This window comes from Meriones unguiculatus, chromosome 3 (assembly GCF_030254825.1).
Source record: "Meriones unguiculatus strain TT.TT164.6M chromosome 3, Bangor_MerUng_6.1, whole genome shotgun sequence".
NCBI lineage: Eukaryota > Metazoa > Chordata > Mammalia > Rodentia > Muridae > Meriones > Meriones unguiculatus.
Window position 1 is genome coordinate 51,247,902 of NC_083351.1, and position 17,252 is coordinate 51,265,153.

Genomic DNA, 17,252 nt, shown 5'->3' on the forward strand with positions numbered 1-17,252 from the left:
TGCCAGTACTGGCAGGACCCCAGACCCCAGCGCTGCCTCCTTCTTCCCCGATCAGGACAGTCTGCAGATTCAGTCTGCAGAGAACCCTTAGGTTCTGAAGCTTTTCTGTCTCACTCTGAAATCCCAATCCCTCTGGCTGTGCCTTGAGCACCAGGGAAGTAAAGGCAAGGCCAGTGATACCGAGAGCCTGGAGAGCAGAATGAATGAGACAAGAAAAGATAGTGCGAGTACATAGGCATTGAGCATGAGACTCGAGCCAGCCAGTGCCGTGGCCCAGCCAGGCCTGACTCTTTACCCTTTCTCAGACTGGCCTCTAATCCCAGCTTCCAAGAGAGTCTTGTCTCAGGCCACAAAATAACCTATAATCTTCATTCAGGACAGAGCCCTAACCGTACTCAGAGTCTCCAAGCATGCTTCAGTGGGCACCTCTGAATCTCACTCAGCTGCACAGAGCTCTCTCAGAAGACAGGATTTGCCTTAAAGAACTGCTTGTTCTCTGAGACCCACTGGCTTCTAGAAACTCACAGCTGCCTAGCTTCCCCTCACCCCTACCCCAGCTCCCAAAAATGGACTCATCCTGCCCTGGTGCATGTGGGCCTCTGATTCCAGAAGTAGCTTTGTGCCAAAGGTCCTTCCAGACTCTGTCCAGAAAGAGTCTAAAAGGAGGTCAGTGGGAGATGTTAGTCCCACGGAGAGGAGGACACAGGTGATGGGGACAGTCATCCTTAGAGGAGGTGAAGATGCAGAGTCGTGATAGAATTGGTGAGTGGCTGCAGAGGTAACTGTCCTGTAGGGATCAAAGAGTGAGTGTGTGCTGTGGATGTGACCACAGCTATGGCAAGGATCCTAGTCTCAGGCCCTTTGGAAAGTGGCAATTCCCCCTTCCCCTGCTGGGGGCAAGACTCTGGACAAGAAAAGAAGTGGAAAAACCTTCCCTGTCTCATCCATGGGTGGATGTTGATAGTGTGTGTAGAAAATGTCCACCATGGCTTTCTCACCACAGGGGTTTAGATAGCTCCCTACAGAGACAGAGCCTGTCAAAATTAGCTACACCTGCCTCCTTGATCCAGCTGTTTGCCATAGACCCTGCTTCATTATTTATCCGTAGCTAATGACCTCATCTCCCGTTCAGCCAAATGCAATGAATCTGCCTCTCTGTGTCGATTCTGTATAATACACATGCTGAACTTCTGGAATAATGAGGTTTCTCCATTTGAGAGCCCAGACTTCCCACTTCCAGCTTCTCTGTGTATCTGTGTTTGTGTTTTCTTCATTCCCTTAGCGCCCCAGTCAAGTCCATTCCTAGAAGCCAGGCACTGACTCCACTCAGCAACACCTGGTGCTGGGAATGGGGATGCTGGCCCTGACAGTTTTGGTAAATGGAGACAGATATGGATGAATGTCCTAAACAGACCATCCAGTTTTTACTTACTGGTGTGTTTAGGCCATTTTGTCTGTTTGTTTGTTTGGTTTGGTTTTTTGTTTTTTAATAGAGTCACATATAAACACAGTCTGTTTAGGTCATGTGGTTTTTGTTTTGTTTTGCTTTTGTTTTTTAAATAAAGAAAGGGAGGAAGAGAGAAAGAAAGAAAGAAAGAAAGAAAGAAAGAAAGAAAGAAAGAAAGAAAGAAAGAAAGAAAGAAAGAAAGAAAGAAAGAAACCTCATGGTTTCAGGAATATCCATCCGTATCTGCTAACTTTGTTGTTTGTTTCTAGGCTATGATGAGGATGACCACCATGGAGTGAGGAGGAATGGAGTCATTTATCTCTTGGTGGGCAGGAAGAGGAGAGAGAGAGAAGGAAGAAAGAAGGAGGAAAAGTGGAGGGAGAAAGTGGCCGCACTATGCACACTGTGTATCAGCTGACTTCCTCCTTCTTCCTCTTTTGTTCTATCCAGCTCCCCAGGCTGGAAGATGGTGCCACTAACAGCCAAGGCAAGTCTCTCCCACATTTTTTTCTATTTCACAGGTCAAGTATCTCTGGAAACACTCCCATAAATGCATCTAGAGGTGTGTTCAACTAATTCCCTGGGTGGGGTCTCTTGGTCTAATCAAGCTGACGATGAATACTAACCGTCACACTACATTTTTGGCAGCTTCTACCTTTCCCAGCTCCTTAATCCAGATGGAGAATCCAGTGTTTGTTGACCCAGTCAGGACATCCCTCCAGAAGTCCAGACCCATGTGTGTAGCAATCCATACAAGTCCAGGAACTTCTGGGACACTTCCCAGTCTGTGCTTTCATGTTGAACACAGGATCCTGCTATCTCCAGGCTTCTCATTGCTCCTCCTCTATAAATGTGCCTTTGAATTCTTGAGTAGTCAGGAGCTTACACTCCTTACACTTGCTGCTCATAATTCAAGAAGCAAGTGGTGTTAGCAGAGAAGTAGAGTACTGAAATTGTTGGGGTCTGTTCCTCCTTCCTCTTGAGCTTTTTTGTCAAGTGGGATGCACAGAATTTAAACAATGACTCGACTCTTAGTGGAACACATCTAGCATGTTAGCATTGGGAAGCAAGGCACTCTGATCTCAGCCAGATGTCAGGCAGGTGTCCCAAAGAAGTTGGCTGATCTTAGATATGAAGGCCAGATTAAGGAATAGCATGTGTCAGGGGAACTACAGTGAAGAAAACAAAAACACAGGCTACAGAGTAAAGGGATAACATGTATGGGACCCACTGTACCATGTGGCTAGAGATATTCACCCAAAAGGATGGACTGAATTTGAGCCACAGGGCCAGATCACATATCCAGGGGCCTTATCCTCAGAGCAGAGGGAAGTGGCTAAAGAGAGGTCCAGTTCTCACCTACATCTTGAAAGTATTATCTGAGATGCAAAAAAAAAAAAAAAAAAAAGGCTGGAGGGCCCAGAGAATGGAGCTAGGAGGCTGGCTGCAGCATGCAGCGCCCAGATTGAGTCTGAACTTGTAGGAAGGAGAGAGAGATGGAGAAACAAGAGACCATCTGAGGAGCACAGCCAACAGGGGTCAGCAGCCAGCTGTATGAGCATGTGATTAAATTCAGGGCATTAGGATATAAGCAACATCCAGTATATTCTGTCAAAGGGGGAATCATGGACTCACCACTTGCTTTCTCCTTCTCACGGACTGGAACAGAAGTGCAATAGTACAAACCAGAGTAACCTTGTGAAAAACAGAAAGCTGCCTCTTTATGAGAAGGAGCTGGCTTATGTGTGAATTGCCTGCTTGGATTAGTATGCAAGGAAGAAGCCCGCTTCTCTTTCATCTGACACTGCTGCTCGCTGTTACTACCGAGGAAGCAAATCTCAAGAATGATGGACTAGCCATGAGGTATATGGAGGTCAAGGCTGGCAGGTTATATGGCTGCCATCAGTCTGCACTATTGCCTACCTGGTGGACACATTCACTGAGCAGGAGCCTGGAGGGAGAGACAGGCTTCACGTGAATCAGGAACTGAACTTGGGCCAGATGGGTTTGAGGCATGCCAAAGGAAGCCCAGGAAAAGACAGCAATGGAGCATGTGGGAAGCTCAGGGAAGAGAATGAAGTTAGAAGAGTAATAAAGGGTTGGAGACAAATCAGGGGCTCTCTATCCTAACAGCACAGAGTATTTAAGAATGCTGGTAACCAGACAGAATGTACAGATCCTGATGGAAGGGATTTGAGGCAGAATCTGGCATTGAGGTTTTCTTTTTTTAATAATGTATGTATTTATTCATTTTATACCCCAATCGTAGCCCCTTCCTCTCCTCCCAGTCCTACCCTCCCTCCTTCACTCTTGCCCCATCCTCCTTCCTCTATTCCTCAGAAAAAGGGAGCCCCCCTACCAAACCCCCTCAGCTCATGAAGTCACATCAGGACTGTATATGTCCTCAGGGGCCTTATCCTCAGAGCAGTGGGAAGTGGGCAACACAGCCCCACCAGGGGAAGTTGATCAAAAAGAAGGCAGCAGAGTCCATGTCAGAGGCAGCCCCTACTCGCCTTACTAGGTAACCCACATGAAGCCTGAGCTGCCCATTGGCTACATCTGTGTAGGGGGTTTATGTCCAATACATGCATGGTCCTTAGTTGGTACTTCAGTGTTTGCAAGCTCCTCTAGAACCTGGTTAGTTCACTCTGTTGGTCTTCTTGTGAGGCTCCTGTCACCTCCAGGTCCTTCTATCCTTCCCCTTACTTTTCTCCCTACACAAGTTTCCCTACACTTAGCCCAAGGTTTGGCTGTAAGTCTCAGCATCTGTTTCAATCTGTTGCTGGGTGACTCTAGCTGAGACTCCTGGTAGAAGTGGTCAAGGAGACTGAATAGACAGACACCCTCTAACTAGACAGGGCTCCTAGTGGAAAAAGGGGAACACTAACTCACCCACAAAAATTTCAACCCACAATTTACCCTGCCTACAAGAAGTGTAGGGATAAAGACAGAGCAGAGATTGAGGGAATGTCTAACCAATGCCTGGCCAACCTGAGAGCCACCATTTTGGGGTTTTCTTAAAGCTTCCCATTCGATTCTCACAGGTGGCCAAGATCAGGACTAATTGGGTGGATGATAACTGAAACCCTGAGAGAAGACAGATGGCTCAGGGAGGAAGTACTGAGTGAGAAGACTTGAACTCAAAACCTGCCCCCCTACAGTGCCTCCCAAACTTCTTTCTGCCTGATGGTGAGAAAGAGCAATGACATTTAGTCACTGCCCAGTTAGCCCATGGCAATGGCCATAGGCAACATGGCAGGGAAAACAGGACATTGTCCTTGGCAGGGAAAACAGATAGGACATACATTGTCCTCTCAGCAATAAAGCGCTCTGGGGTGACACCACCCTCTTTCCTTTCCCTACTTCCCTCCCACGCTGTCCTTTAGCTTCTCAGGAACTTCTCTAGGCATTGCTGCCGACCTAGGCATAGGCTACCAGGGAGTGTGCTCCACGGGCCTCCGTGGGAAGAAGCCCCTTGCCCAGGACCAGTCTGTGGGTCCTGTCACTGCAGCTGCTGGCCGGTCTGTAACACCAGCCTATGCTGCAATCTCACAAGTATTTAGGCTGGCTATCACTTTTGCTCCTTACAACAAACTGTGCGATTTTTTTGATTCCCATCTATAAAGCAAGACAAAAGGTTGCCAGTGAAACTAGCCTCACAGAGCCTTGTCATCTGATGCATAGTGGTTTTTCTTTCTCATTTTCTACTGTTATCGTTCCCCAGGGTAGAGGTCAGCCAACATAGCCCCATTGAAGATTATTCCCCAATTCCTGCTGTGTGATCACTACTAAGAGTCTTGAGTTGAAGACTCCTCCCAGGGCTGCCTGTCACTCAGCCCCCACCAGGACATATTGACACAACTCAAGTAACTTGAAGGAGTCTCTATATCAGCCACCTAACTCTGCCTTTCCTCCTTCAGGTAAGGTGTCAACCTAAGGCTACTGTGTCGCCTTGTACTCTATCACCTCCCTTGTTGGGTCATCTGCCAGTGTGGCAGCCATGTTCCCACTTTGGCATGTCCAGCTTGGCCATAATGTTTCCCTGCCCTGCAGGAAGTCTTGGCACTCACACAACTGCTCCCCTTGATGGGCAGAGGCTCTTCCAATGCAGTGGTCATAAGTTGCTATCTGAGCCTTTTTTCCAAGTAGCATATGGGCCTGGGAGGGAGGAGGGAAGTGGGTTCTACCTTTATATTCAGGGCTCTGGACACGATTCACCGCTGTCCCTATACATCTTAGCATACAGCTGCAAGGCCAAGACTATTGAGTGAGTGGCATATGAAGGGATATTCAACCAAACCCATTCAATACCCCTCATTTTGTAGACAGAATCAGAGTCCTGCAAAGCAGCAGTAACCTTAGGAACTAAAATACAGAGTGGTTGGTTCCATCTTGTCTCTGAGGAAAGCTCTTCCCTTAGCACATCACACTCAGAGTCATACATCTCCTCAGGCACATCACCCCTTCTCAGCTGGCCATCAGCAAACCCACCCTGGTGTTAGAGAATGACCCGAAGGCCCTCTTTACCAAACACATCTTGGCAGCAATTCATTGGTCTTTCAGGCCCAGCAGGGCATACAAAGCATGGTAAAATCTCAACAGAGGCTCTCCTGTTAGCACCCCCTGGCCAGTCTCCTTGGGCATAAGCAGGGGCCAGTAGATCCCGAGCACTCAGCAGACGCCTGGCAATCAGATTACAGAAATCCGTGGAAAAGAATGGATTTTCTTACTGTGCATACTCTTTAATTTCCTGTGTTTGCCCCCAAAGGGCTTTTCCATTGACAAAGCACTTGCTTCTGCAGGCAGTGCTGTTGAAGAGAAGCCACTGATGAAGAGATTAGCAATGGGGACAGAGGGAACCTGGAAAGCTGGGGAGATAGGAGAGCCCAGTGTCTGGCCCAGACAGACAGGAATGGGCCAAGTAGGAGAGGATGACAGATGGGGCCTGACGCAGCTGCACCAGGAACCAGGCAGCCATAAGTACTCTGTTAAACCAGAAATTTGTATTTATATATAAGCACTGTTCCAAAGAAAGTATGTGTTCAGCTGAACTACAGGTAAGAACTTTGAATAAATATTATAGTCAGATGTGAGGAAGGACTTCCTGACTACCAAATGAATGAGTTTCTTAGGTTACTGTCTATACTGAAGGGTTCTCCTTTTACTTACCTGGGGCTACTTGGCATAGCCCTTCTTAGGAACAAGGGCTACGTAGCTCTTGGGGATCAAGGATGAGCTTCATGCCTGTAGGGGGCTTAGCTTGAGGAAGTCCTGTTTCCCAGATGCCCTGCCTTAGGCTTCCAATGAGCCTGGAAATGAACTATGCCCACCACCACTCCCACCCCACCCCCAAGCAATCCCCCCTTGATGCTCTGTCCTTGCCTCTGAGCTCCTCTCCTAGCCTCTTGCCTTTCCTTCCTGCTGTGCTCCAGGCTCCTCTCTGAGGCCCTTCACTCAACATCTCCAATCTCTAGGTGGTCCTGTTGCCCTCCAAGGCTCTCTGCCCACAATGCCTAGCTGCAAATCCTACATGCCTACGTGCCTCACTGCAAATCCATCCACCTTCTTGACAGGACGCACACAGATCTCCTGAGCCTCCATTTTCAGCCTGCAAGCTCCAGCTCCGTGAATGGCAGCACCCTTTGTTGCTGCGCACACCTACGTCCTCTGTACCTTTTGGATTCCTTGACTTTCCAGAAGAGTCCCCCATGTCTGCTGCTTCCCCGAGGATGCCTGCTGAGCCCCTGCAGGTTCTGACTCACCCTCCCCCTCCCCACCACTGCCACCATGGCCAGGCCTCATCCCCAGAGGAAGTGATTCAGCACCCTGACTCTGCAGCCAGCTATGAGCCTGCTGCCTGTGCAGCTTTGGGTGAGTTAATTAGCCTCTCCGGGACACGGCTTCCTCATGTATAAATCAAAGATAGGAATGATATATGTCTTTATGCAGATGTGAAAACTCAAGCGGTACACGTGAAACAGGCTGGTGCTTATAGGTAGGAACGTGTTAATCAAGACTGTATCTGGCTACTCACCACCGCCCCATAGAAACATACGGGAGCCACTATGAAACCATATATGTAATTTCAAAGAACCTAGTAGATGTATTTAAAAGAAACACGGGGAATTAGTTTAATGGTATATTTTATTTAGCCCACTAAAGTAAAAAATGTTATTTCAAAATTCTATCAACATAAAATATGAATGAGCTATTTTGCTTCCTTTCTCATGTGCCAAGTCTGGAATCCAGCATTTATTTTACGTTCCCCCCACATCTCTCTTTGAATGAGCCAGTGTAGAATGTTCAAGTATGTGTACGGAGTGGTGAAGGCACTGGTAAGCAGGGGTGCAGTCTTCTTGCTTCATGCTTCCTCCACAGCAGACTTGCTCAACCATGGCTTGCTGCCATGGCTTCCCACCAAGCTAAAGTTAAAGTCCCAGTCCTTCTCTATGACTGACAGTGTCATCACATCTGGCCTTGGCTTGCAGAGGGCATCACCATGGCCAGTCTCCTCAGCAACCAGCTACAATCTTACAGCCCCCTCAATTAATATGGGACATGACAAGTTCATTCTTTCTGCCTGTTTTTCTCAACTTGGTGTACTTCTTTCTTTGACCTTTACTTTGTTTATCCATCTTTTTATGCAGGTTGCATCTTAAAGCTCTAAGTGTCTTGCCAGATGTGTCACTTCATGCCAGGTCTACCACTGCCTTGCACTAACTCAATGCATCCTGAGGAATAGGTCTCTTGTGCCCACCTCCCATGGTACTATTCTAGTCTCTTTTCTAGACAGCGCAAACACCAAGACTGCAGGGACCTTGTCTGTCTTGATTCAAGCGCATCCTTTGCAAAGGCAGGTGATGTCAATTAGTGTTTGTTGAAGGAACTGAAACCCTCCTTCTGGCCTCTGGGTCTCAGGCTCAATGTCAACAAAGCCTCCCCATGAGACTGGCCAGCATCGCCCCTGGATTTTCTAGTATTTGGTCAAGGAGTTGCTGTTCTTCAATTTCTGCTTGTCAGACTGCAATGGATGCAATTCAGGCTCAATTATAGCCTGTGGAAGTGTAAGTGAATGAAGTCCGCTCACCATAGAGCCAAGTCTAGGAAAGAAGAGCATCTTTTTCCTTTACATAAAGGAGCTGCGGGGGCTGAGGACAACCTGCCCTCATGGATCTTGCTGTTTGATGATAGTTACCTAGTCCCAAGGGAGCCCTTCTATAATTAGCCATTTTCCTTGCTACCCAACGCCTAGCTAGGAAACCACGGGACCCAGCCTAGATGGAGGCACCTGGATCATTGCCCTGGACCCTGGAGTCTGCTGAGGTATAATGGCACCTTCTTCCTTGTCCTTGATCTTCCCAGTTGTCCTCAGACAGAAGCAGCAGCCCCCTCGAGGCTCTCCTGGACACACACCCTTCCTTTGGACTCCTCTCCCCAAGGGGCTGCTCTAACATCCCACTCTGTCAAAACATGGAAACAACGGTGTCCTTAATGGAGTGTCTGTGGTCTGAAGCCAAGATAGATGCTCAGCCACCAGAACCTGATGGTCTTGAGGAGAAAGTTGAAGGGCAAACCTAACCCTGGGAAAGAATGCTTTCTAGCAGTGTGGAGCAAGGGTCACAGTGGTTTCTGGGTTTGGCGGCTAAGGATCTTGGAGATATTTGTTAATAAATGCTCATTAGACCTGCATCCTACAAAGACCTGAAGGGCAGTTTGGGCAGCTGTTCAGAGGCCACTAGATGCTTAAAGGCTGTTTATTCCATAGGACTATGATACATACCTAAGCTCCACTCTTGCCTTCAGTCATAAAAGTTGAGGGGTAGAAAATTTGCCCCTTTCTTTGGTAGATAGGAAAAAAGGTCCAGGTTGTGAAACCCCATAGAGAGCGTTTTGGAAAGCAAGGGTCAGTGTGAGGGCAGTACCAGGAAAATGAGGGGGAAGAGGTACAGCTAGGGCCTCAAAGCTACTTTCCCAGGACCCCTGGCCCTAACGCCCCACCCCCACCAACTCAGCCTTTGTCTGATTTGCTCCCTGCGACAGCTGGGAAGGCTAAGCCTCACCCTGGCTCTGCCATCAGCCATCTCTGTGTGGCACTAAAGATCAGCTCGGGCACCAGGCCCCGGCAGCAGGCTTGGCAGGTGGCTCAGCGTTGCCAGGGAGACCACAGAGGAGGAAAGCTGTTCCACAAAGCTACAGAAGGCCAGATGGCCCAGGGTCCCAGAGGTGCTTTTCTTGGGAACCACAACCTTGTGTACATACTGATAGAGTCTCAGAGGGATGCAATTGCTAGGTCCATGAGAGGACTGAGGTGCGGAGCTTGGATAACCAACTCATTGGGGATGGGTGTTGAGGAGCTGAGAACCAGAGCCAGGGCTCTGTCTCACCCTGAGCTCTGACAACCAGGTACATAGACAGAGGAACACACAGGCCTGTGTACTTACATGCAGGTTTTCCCCTGATAAGACTCCAGACTTTATTAAAGTTCCCTATTAAACTTGCTCCCAGGAATAGCTAGAATGGGACAGCTGGAGACTGAGTGAGTCTCCAAGCCCAGATGTGCATGGAGCCAATGATCAAATACAGAGATGGAAGCTGCATGCTGGCTGGGACCCAGAAAAGGAGTGCTGAGACAAGGTAGATGAAGAAAGTCAAGGACTATGCCCAGCAAACCTTGAGCTGGCTTTGCCTTAGAACTGGGAAGATATGTTAATGGGGCCAAGGATGAAGCCCTTCAGAAAGGCTGACCTAGCCCTGACCTCCTGTAATTGAAGATGGGATCAGGTTTGGGGGTGGCAAGGTGAGACTAAAATAAAAAAGAGCCCATTTCAGTCTGAAGATGTTGGGTCTTTTGAGACCTCTGGCAATCTACATGGAAGGAACCCATTATCCTCAAGGTGACTATGGCTGAAAGTGCTAGTCACAGTGGCTCAGCCCTATCTTCAGGAAAGATACAAATCTCCTCCTAGCCCAGGGTTCAGAAATGCTGATCAGCAAGCCAGAGCCCTGGCCCAGGCTCTGAACAGACTTGCCTAGGAGTCCCCTTAAGTGGCAGGAACCTAAGATAGAGGTGAGGGAACCTTGGTAAGGGACAGGGAAGTATGAGAACCTTCCCAAAGAGGTGGAGAGGACAGCCAAACTCAAACTTTCTACACAAGATCTGGAAATGCCCAGCTCATCCCGAGGCAAGGCTGCTGATAAGCCTTTCCAGTGGAGCTAGAGAAAGCTGGCTTCCTGCTCTTCTTCAATCTGACACTTAGGCATAAATTAAATGGGAAGAGGATCTGGGCTGATCCTTAGGGTTTATGTAACTGAGCTAAATTACTCCACAGCCCTCTCTGTGGTGCAAACAGAAATCCCCACCTGCTGGAGATTGTCACACAGGCAGCCTGAGCTCCCCAGAGAGCTGGAAGCTGCCTGCAGCCTGGGGCCTCCCGCCCTCAGACCCCGCATGCTGCTGGAGCTGTCAGCCCTGCTCCCAAACAGGCTGATTATCCCCATCTGGGGAAAACAAAACATGTCAGCCTTGTGCCTGAAAAGAGGCCTGTCTCTTTAGTGAGACATAATATGAAGAAGCTCCCAGCTTTGCATCTGCCATGTGATGTGGATGAGCAACCTCAGCTTTCTCGGTAAGGCTTTCTCCTTTCCTAGCATCCCCTGTTCCCAGAAGCCTTTGTGAAACCTCTGCTAGCCCTACTCAGGCTTCCTGCTGGTCTCTCTGAATCCCCAAGGTCCCGCTGAGAGTTTGAGTTTGCACATACTATTCACCAGTGTGGCGAAAAGGTTTGATCTCCATTTCAGTCAGTTGCTACTTTACTGCACTTCTGGCTTTTGCTCCAGGAAGGGGGATTCCTCCAGGAAGAGTGCTGAGCTCACTGAATGGGGTGGCCAAGGGAAGAAGTCAGGACACATCTTACCAAAACCTCATGGTCTCCTGCTTCTGTTTGCCCATGTGTGCTCTAGGGATGCCTTTCAATCAATGTGGCATTCTTACCTTACTGGGCTATACTTCAACCCCCAACCTCTGGTGTCTCCACATACCAGGTAACCCTTTGTACATCCACCCTGTTTCCCCTGGCGTGGGAGCTACTGTGGGCAGGAATTATAAAGACATGCTTACCTACTCCAGGATACCAGGCAGGGAACAGACGTAGATCGTAACCCGAAAATGGGTGAGTGGATAAAAATGGAATTTTTCTGTTCTAGCCTGGCCTTCTCAGCTGCTCCCATCACCTCTAATATTCTTTCCCACCTTAAAAGATGATTTTATTATGATGCCCAGGGTAGCCTGCTTGTCTTACTGTGGAGGGAAACTGACACTCCCTGAATTCTTTCAGTGTGTCAAGCAAAGAGCTACTATGCCTGTTAAACATTTACCAAAACTGGCACTCACACAGATGTATCAGAACGGTGTCTCAGGATATACAGGCCTGCCCAAGGTCCCAAGGCAGAGTGAAGAATTGAGTTCCTACGTATCCTCTTGTTTTCTAGGAGAGGTCTCTGTCTGCAACAATCCAAGCCAGGGCTCCAAGGTCCAAGCCTCAGAAAATAAAAAATTTTTAAAAAGCTGCTTTTATTATCATACATTGCCAGTGAGGAAACTGGGGCACAGAGAAATTCCAAACTTAACAAAGATCACAGCTGATAAGTTACAGTTATGCTAAAAGGCAAGGTTGGTACTCAACTACCACTGGCCTGCAGTCAACCAGAATACCTACCAGGCACAGGAGGACATGACAGCTTATCTTTCTCCAAAGGTGGGCCAGAGCCTCCCAGCACTGCCTCCAACCTCACACTGACTATGATCTTGTTGATACTCATGCTTAGATCCATCTTTCTTTATTTCCTTGCTCAAGGGAACAGATGCCAGAGTTGAATGACCAAAGGGAGTATAATGATTGCATATATGTGTTCATAATGCTTCCTCTGCCTGCCTCCAAAGCAGATGGAAGGTGGCTTAGAATATTGAAATGCATAATGAGGACAACAAAATTATTCTCAAAAACAGAGCTGTTGGAATTCAATCATCAGGAAGGAAGATGGAGTTCTTCGGGGCAGCTGGGAGAAACCAGGCTAACATGTAGGAACCTACGTTAGTGTCCCTGGCTGTGCCAAAGATATTTTGATGAGTTACTCTTTTGTCTTAACCTCAATGTACCTATCCAAAAATCACTTATAGAAAAATATAGAACGTGAGATGTAGACATCTGTGGGCAGCATCTGTGCTGGTTAGTTTTATGTCAACTTGACACAAGCTAATATCATTTGAGAGGAGGAAACATCAATTAAGAAAATGTCTCCATAAGATCAAGCTGTAGGCAAGCCTGCATGGCATTTTCTCTATTAGTGTTGGATGGTGGAGGGCCCAGCCCATGGTGGGTAAGATCGCCTCTAGGTTCTCTAAGAAAGACTGAGCAAGCTAGGAGGAGCAGGCCAGTCAGCAGCAAACCTCTGTGGCCTCTGCATCAGTTCCTGACTCTAGGTTCCCGCCCTTTTTGAGTTTGTGCCCTGACTTCTTTCAATGGTGGACTACAATGTGGAAGTATAAGCCCAATAAACCCTTTCCTCCCAAACTTGCTTTTCGTAGTGGCATTTCATCATAGCAATAGGAACTCTAAGATGGCATCTCAAACAGCAACAAATACAACCAGTTTAGGATACCTCTGAGCACAAGGGGGTAACCAAGGACATTTCAAGGTTTGACCTGGTTAGGAAGACAGTGTGAGGTCAGTCAGCAGGCCCTGGCCCAGCATCCTGCTCTGGTCAGATTTATTATACTGTCATCTGTCTTAGTCACTGAGCTTCCTGGTTAGATTTTTAGCCCTCATGTTAAACATGCCTAGAAATCACACTGGAAAACATTCTCTGAAGCCCTTCCATGCTTCTAAAGCCCTATGGATTACTTCATGTTGCTATTCAACCACTTTCAAGCAGCCATAATTTGGACATATCTTGGCATTCTCCATAATTGAAGAATGCTTGAGTCTAGAATAGGACCCAAGGAGTCCCTGGAGAGAGTGCTACAGTTCAGGGGCATGAGTATAGGAACTCCCCCTTAGTTCTCTTCAGGTCTGCAGTCAATGGATGCTCCAGATAAAGCCCTACTCACAGTAGGGACTGGGTGTTCAGGCATATCTTCTAGGAGACTAATATAGGTGCTACAAAGACTTTCAAGTACGGACCCAAGGGCCTGTGCTATCAGCACCACTGCAAGACGCTCACTGTCTCTACCATTCACAGTCATGTTAAGCACAGGGCTTTCACTACTGTACTGGGAGTGTACAGGGCCATCTGTATTCTCCAGGACAGTACCCTAAGTTCCAACTTGCAGGTGGACTTTGCCATTTCAAAATCTGGTCCCAGCCTAAGTGTTCTTCTAAATGCTTACCAAGGAAGCTAAATTGTAGTCTGCCAATATACCAGCATGAAATGCAGACACCATCTCTGTATAAAACTATACCTCTGAACTTGACTTACTCAGACATGTGTGGTCTATTCTTCCAGTTCTAAAAGTATGAGGTAGAAGGGGGCAAGGGGAGGAGGAAGGAGAGCAGAGGCAAGATGCAAAGTAGATGATCTGGGAGAAGATAGATTAGCTGCATAATCATGTCTTACAGGTACAAGAATAACCTCCTTAACCCAAACCTAATATATATATATATATATATAGTCCCTCATATGTGGCTGTTAGCTTTCAAGCTTTTTTTATAAATGTGTCTTAATCCTAACCACAGAGGTTAGATAGCTAGTAAGACACCAGAGGGTAGAAGGTAATCTTCCAAGGGAGGGGGAATAGATGCATTTTATAAAAACATAAAGGGGAGACTAGAATAAGAGGACTAAATGGGGAGTGAGATGGGAGATCAGGGTAAATGAGAAAATATGGGGAAGGACAACTAACACTAAAGGCCTTTAGAAAAGCCATGTGGAAACTTGCTATCCTGAAATATGTACATAAATGAAAGGAATTTAAATGGAGTCACCATATAATGGGGTATTCAGTGCGCAAACTAGACATCTTATTCCACCAAATGAAACCTCCAGGGCCAGAAATAAGTTACATCTTCCTGAGTCATTGACTATAGAGTCCCCTAAATGTTGCAGGCTGTTACCAAGGCTACTGATTACTCTCTGAGCCTCACTGTAAGACACAATCATTGTCACTGAACATGGAGAAATCAAGCTGGTGCCCAACTAGAAGCTTCACACCTACTGACTACTATTCGTGGTGCTGGAAGGTACCTTGCACACTACAGAGAGATAAAGATATCCATAAATTTCACCAAGCTGTAAATCCTGAAACCTACAAGAAGAGCCCTACCTGCAAAATACACTGGAACAATGGTGTCACATATGTTTTGGGAGTAATCAACCATTTTTTAAGATTAGATTTAAGGCCAACTCCATGAGGTAAAATCCATACATGACACTGATAAAGTGGCCAAAAATCTGATTGTAGATAGGCCATGGACCTAAGAAAAAACCTTCTATTGTTCTCCTATATGAACACAGCAACAAAATGACTCCTAAGTGTTCTACCCATAGATCAGAGCATCAGTCATCACTCATCAAAGAAGCATCTTCTTATAGCAGAGTAACTAGCAGAGAGATCCACAGCTGTGCAACACACCAAGGGTGAGAGACTTTCAGATACTCAGCCCTAAATGAAATATATTTATCAAACCATCGCATCAAGGGTCAGGGACCTAGGCAGAAGAGAGGACAGAAATATTATAAGAGCCAGAGGTGGTGGATAACTCCAAGAAAACAACATCTTCCGGGAACAGCAGAACTGAAGCATACATGAACTCACAGAGACTGTGACGGCATGCACATGACCTGAACAGGTTCAAACCAGACAAAAATACCAATGCTGAGAAGTGGACACAAGTTTCATTCCTAGCAATAAAGCTATTGGTAATTAATACCCTCTGGGAAGGTAAAAAATCAGTTTTCTCCAATGGAGTATCACTAGGTATACCAACCACATTCCAGGACAGGCCCCATGCCTGGGGATAGTTGGCCTCCACAGATGAACACCGTGTTCCCTATGTTATTTTCCTCCTGTTTTGTTCTGTTTGGGCATTTTTTGTTTTATTGATTTTCTCTTTTTTAGGTTTGTCTGTTTTGGCTTTTATTTCTCAATTTCTGTTTTTCTTTTCCAGTTTTTTTTTGAAGAAAGAAAGAAAGGAAGGAAGAAAGAAGAAAGAAAGAAAGAAAGAAAGAAAGAAAGAAAGAAAGAAAGAAAGAAAGAAAGAAAGACAAAGTTGAAGGGGTAGGGATGTGAGAAATATCTGGGAGGGAGGAGCTGGGGTAATGGAAAGAATGTGATCAAAATATAGTACATGAAAAACATTTTAAATAAAAATATATAAAATATATTTAATATATGGAGTTTGTACACACACAAGAATAGACATCTTGGCATCCACTGCACATCTCTGTCATGGTTAATTTTGATTGTCAACTTGTTTTGTGGCACTATTTCTGGGGAAATGTGACTAAAACTCTACTCACCTGAGACGGGAAATTAATAGCAGATCAAAGTAAGGGTGCCATGATTGATGTGGGAGGACCTAGTCCAATAAGGGCAGCAGTAGGCTGTAGATAAACCAGCCGAGCATGAGGCAGGCAGTGAGCAAGAGACACTAGTAAGCAATGGCATCCATGGTTGCTTCTTCAGTTCCTGCCTTGAGTTTCCCCAATCATGAGGAAACCTGGGATTGTAAGTCGAAATAAACTCTTTCCCCCCCTTACAAAAGAGTAAGGATGCCACCAACATCCAAACTGATGAACCAATGAGCTTTTATTTGGGTTACTGAAAGTAGTGTAGGTGATGGGTTACTTAGAGAGGCATACGTGACTCAAAGGTGGTTGCATTTCTCAAATCCTGCCCCAGCATGGGTGATAGCTCACAAATCTGAATAGTCATAACTTGGAGGCAGCTCACCACGTTGGCAAGGCTCTTCCAGGCAGCTTAGTTGGCCTCTGCCTCTATCTCTGCTGCTCTACGGATGTCTCTTGCCCTTGCCTCTTATAAAAGCTTAGGGAGGGAAGGGCCTCGCGCATATGATCAGTTTCAGGGAGCAGAAAGAGAAAAAAAAAAACAAAACCTGAGTAGTCTGACAAAGAAATAGCATGAGGCAATTTAAAGCAGAGTATGGATGTAGCTGCTGTAAGTGTTTATGACATTTAGACCAGTTACAGAGAAATGGAACATTTACCCTCCTTTAATGGTAAGACCCCACCCATTGAAGGCTCCACCTTATAAAAATGCTGATTAAAGACTGGAGAGATGGCTCAAAGGTTAAGAATGCATACTGCTTTAGCAGAGAACCCTGGTTCAGGTCTCAGCACCAACTTAAGCAGTTCACTGCCTGTCGCATAAGCCCTAATGCCTGCATTTGGTTGTCCAGCATCCATGAGCTGAGCATGATGGTGTGTACCTATAATCCCAGTATTGAAAGGAGAGGAGGATCCTGGCAGCTTGCTGGCCATACACTCTAGCCGGTTACATAAGAGACCTTTATCTCAAAAAATAAGGAGAGAAATAGAGAAAGACACTGTCATCAGCCTCTAGCCACCACACACACATTCACAGGCATGAACTGACCTGCACACACTGTCCACATACATGCATACACCAAACCCACACAGAAAAGGAGGGAGGAGCCAATTCAACACCGTCATTATCCTTCCTCTGCTTTCCAGTTACACCATTGACCAAGCGTTCCATCTTCTTGTCTTCCCTGCCACAACAGTATTTCTCTGAACCATAAGCCAAAATAAGCTCTTCACCCTGTAGGTT

The 17,252-nt window shown here is 46.7% G+C and overlaps 1 long non-coding RNA gene across 1 annotated transcript; it reads left to right on the forward strand.

Moving 5' to 3' along the window:
* The first annotated feature begins 5,172 nt into the window (after positions 1–5,172).
* On the forward strand, positions 5,173–15,825 carry LOC132653058 (uncharacterized). Its single transcript, XR_009590710.1, has 4 exons — positions 5,173–5,367; positions 7,021–7,318; positions 8,095–11,073; positions 15,610–15,825. It is a non-coding gene; the product is annotated as an uncharacterized LOC132653058 (long non-coding RNA).
* Positions 15,826–17,252: the final 1,427 nt, after the last annotated feature.